Source organism: Schistosoma mansoni, chromosome 1 (assembly GCF_000237925.1).
Source record: "Schistosoma mansoni strain Puerto Rico chromosome 1, complete genome".
Taxonomy (NCBI): Eukaryota; Metazoa; Platyhelminthes; class Trematoda; order Strigeidida; family Schistosomatidae; genus Schistosoma; species Schistosoma mansoni.
Window position 1 is genome coordinate 5,652,280 of NC_031495.1, and position 3,698 is coordinate 5,655,977.

The window sequence follows — 3,698 nt, forward strand, 5'->3', positions numbered from 1 at the left end:
TTGGTTCATACTTCATTCGTTCCTTCAGGATACTGGAGCCCATGTGCACCATTGGTTTGGAATCAGGGTTTTCCAACTCCCATAGGTGGACTCGCCGTGTCCACCAACCCGGTTAGAGCGCCGGACATTCGCTTTTCGTCCTCTCAATTTCGTAAACAACAGTAATTACACGAGAAGGTAGTGAGTAGGACTTCCCTGGCAGAGGCTATATTACGCAAATGATTAAGTTAGTGTTTTCAAGACTTTTTTCCAATGTATTTGTTCATTTCTATTTTAGATGAAAAGTTAACCAAAATAGGGACTTTCATTATATTTAAATATAGAAATCCCGTATAGAAATATATGTACTGGGTTATAAGCCTAAGTTTTTCAGTTTGGAGCGGGTTCAAACTCATGATTCACTGGTCAAAGTTCGAATCCTCATCGTTTAGGTGCAATTTCGTTTCTATTGAAAAGTAGACACTGTTAATTACTTAAGAAAATGGTTTTTTAGTTCGAAAAGGATTTGAGATAGGTTGAATATTGAGAACTATCCTAAAGAGATAATAAATATTTTCATAGTTGAAATCATGAGTCAATTGAAGCTAGACCACCATGGAAAACCTGGAAGCACTGGACGGCCGTTTCGTCCTATTATGAGACTCCTCAGATAATAAATAAGTGTACATTTTGTGATATCGTATTGAGTAGGAATTTGTATTTCTGACGTTTCGCGACTTAATGTAAGTTACTTCATCAGGGTAAATAAATAAATAACTGAAGCAAAACGAACACAACTTTAAATAGCATTCAAAAAACGTCAGAAATACAAATGTCTACTATTTGGGATATCACCAAAAAATGTATTTATTATTATCTTTCTGCCCAATGCTCAATTTATTTGAAACTATCTAGTCAAACGTTGATATTGAAATTCTATGGAAAATAATTATTCATATTTTTATTTTATAATTACTAAGTAATGGGATTGTATTTTTATTTTAATCTAATTTTCAACTCTTGTCTGACGCGCAAACTGTTATTATATACTTTACCCTTCCGGGATTATCATGAATTAATTATTCTCAGAAGAGGGTTTTTGTGGAGATTTTAGTAATTTTATTGTTGAAACCATGAGTCAATTGAAGCCAGACTACCATGGAAAATCTGGAAGCATTGGACCGCTGTTTCGTCCTAGTATACTGACCATAACTTATTCTCCAGATAAGCTGATTATATTGGACAAAACAAAATGTCCTTTACTGGAATTAAAGATTCATAGGTACCCCTTTCATTTTACCGCCAACTGTTCATATAAATTTACATGTACCTCCCAAAACAGTAAAATTGGTAGAATAGAAACGAAAGCTTATATTTGATTACAAGTTCATATTTCACAAAGTCTTAGGTCTCATTAGATTTATTCAAATTGCAACCCCATTATGATGATACATGTTCACATTTAACCAACTTCTATTTTTTAAGTTATGTTAATTTTATGATAATTCTGATTTTAAAATATTAAAGATGAATTTATGTTATTCTGCTGAATTTTTTGTTGTTGTTCACTTGAAGATAATTAATGGAACTAAGTGAGGTAAACTTATGCTTGCAATACGTGAAGTGGTTTACATCAAGTTATTAACGAATATATTAAGGACTTAGTACATAATAAACGGTAGATGTGTTTAAGGTCAATCCATCATTAATCTGAAAATTTTATTAAATATTCAATATCAGGGTTTTCAATTGAATACATGTGAAGTCAGCTGAAATACAAAGTTGGCTTATAAAAGTACAAACTACACTATCTGCACAGTAATTTCTGTATTTATTCATAAATATTAAGGTCAATAGTGCTCAGTTATTCGGAAAATCGACCATGAAATATATATTAAGATTTTTCGTTAAATTCCGCCATATTATTTTGAAATTTAAATTATCAGAAGTAAAGTATATGGACGAACCTATAAGATTTCGGCGCGAAATTCATTTCTTGCTTTATAGCTGATATTAGTTTGTGATGAAGGTTCGTTATTCTAACGGTAAAACTGTTTATTAATTATGATTGTATCTTTTTTTTAAAATCATGAATCGTTTCATAACAAAACATTGTCTTCATTGGTCAAAAAATAGGTCAAGGTCACCTGTATGCTTTAACCTCACCTTCAAATTTACTTTATGATTGGATAAAAACAAACTAAAACATAATAGTGTTCACGTGATAAAGCGATAAGGACATGAATGAATAAATATGAGAACAGATGACCATACCACAGAGACAATATATTATAGTACATTACATACTTTCTATTTATATGTCAGTCTTAAAATCTGGTCAAGGAAATTAGGAGAAAAAGTATTTAGATAAAATATATAAATAATCTAACTAGTGAAAGGCTATTGCTATATACATCACAAACTCTTGTTAAACTGTAAGAAAAACAATAATTTATTCGGTTAACATGAGAAAATATGAACATATCATAATGATAATGGATCATACAAGCATAGGGAAATAGGATACTTTAAGTAATAATTGGGTAGGAAAGAAAAACAATCTAATTATTTTCATCAGAAGGGGTTTTTGTGGAGATTTAGTATTTTCATAGTCGAGAGCGTGAGTCAATTGAAGCTAGACTACCAAGGAAAACCTGTAAGCACTGGACGGCCCTTTCGTCTTATTGCGGGACTCCTCAACAGTGCGCATCCACGACCTCGCCTCGCGATATTCGAACCCAGGACCTACAAGTCCCGCGCCAGAGCCGACATCCGATGGTGCTTATGTCTAACTCCAACCAATCCACGAAGTTGAGCAACCGTTCACCAATTGTCTTCAGTGAGTTCCTATCTCACAACAGACGTGGTTACTAACAAAGTGAATCTTCTTGAGAAAAAGACCGAAGCTGTTCATACTAACTATTCTATTAAACTTCGAGAATTATAACTAAATTGTGATTTTAAATGGAAGAATTCTAAGTAACGTGTTAATTGAAGCTGGAAAGTGTATTTTCCAAGTTGTGAGTTATTTCAAAGATAATGAGGAATATGTTCCATTGAAAGTGTTCCAAACGAAGTTAATTTTCGTAACGTAATAAGGTCAGCTGGAGGAGCCGTTGAGAGTCAGGTGATACTCCTAAACATTTTTCATGACTCTATGACTCAAAAGTCGTACTGCGGTGTGTGATACTGGCTACTGATGTCGACAGATATAAGCAGTATGTATCACCGATCAAAAGTGAAATGCTTGGTGGCAGAAGGTTGAGAAAATCGAAAAGAAGAAAACGAGAACGGAGAGCGATTCGTATAGAAACGAAAGAACAACAAAGCCCAAGATAAGCGATGGGTATTTTGCTAATGAAGCATTTACTGCATGGTGCACAGATTCTAGCACGATATTCTGTAATATTGTATGGAAAAATATTTGGCTGTTCCTCACTGGTGTTCTTGTTGACTACAGTACAGCCAACAGAACATTCTTATGCTATTGATTTTGGATGAAGTGACGTACTTTTCTAACTTTAGTCAATTCTCAATACCACCGGTCAGCTTATGTAATAATATTTATAATAATAGCTTAATTCAATACCGTAAATTCTTTTACGGAATAAAATTCTTAGCACTAATTAAAATTTTCACTGTTGAAATCATGAGTCAATTGAAGCTAGATCACCATCGAAAACCTGGACGCACTGGACGGCCGGGTCGGCCTACTCTGG

General features: G+C 33.6%; 1 protein-coding gene across 1 annotated transcript in view; it reads right to left on the bottom strand.

Annotated features, from left to right (window-relative positions):
• The window catches only part of Smp_004070 (putative carbonic anhydrase), a gene marked incomplete at its 5' end in the record, with an annotated part of 18,018 nt that overhangs the window by 4,151 nt on the left and 10,169 nt on the right, over positions 1 to 3,698 (bottom strand). The window lies entirely within an intron of this gene.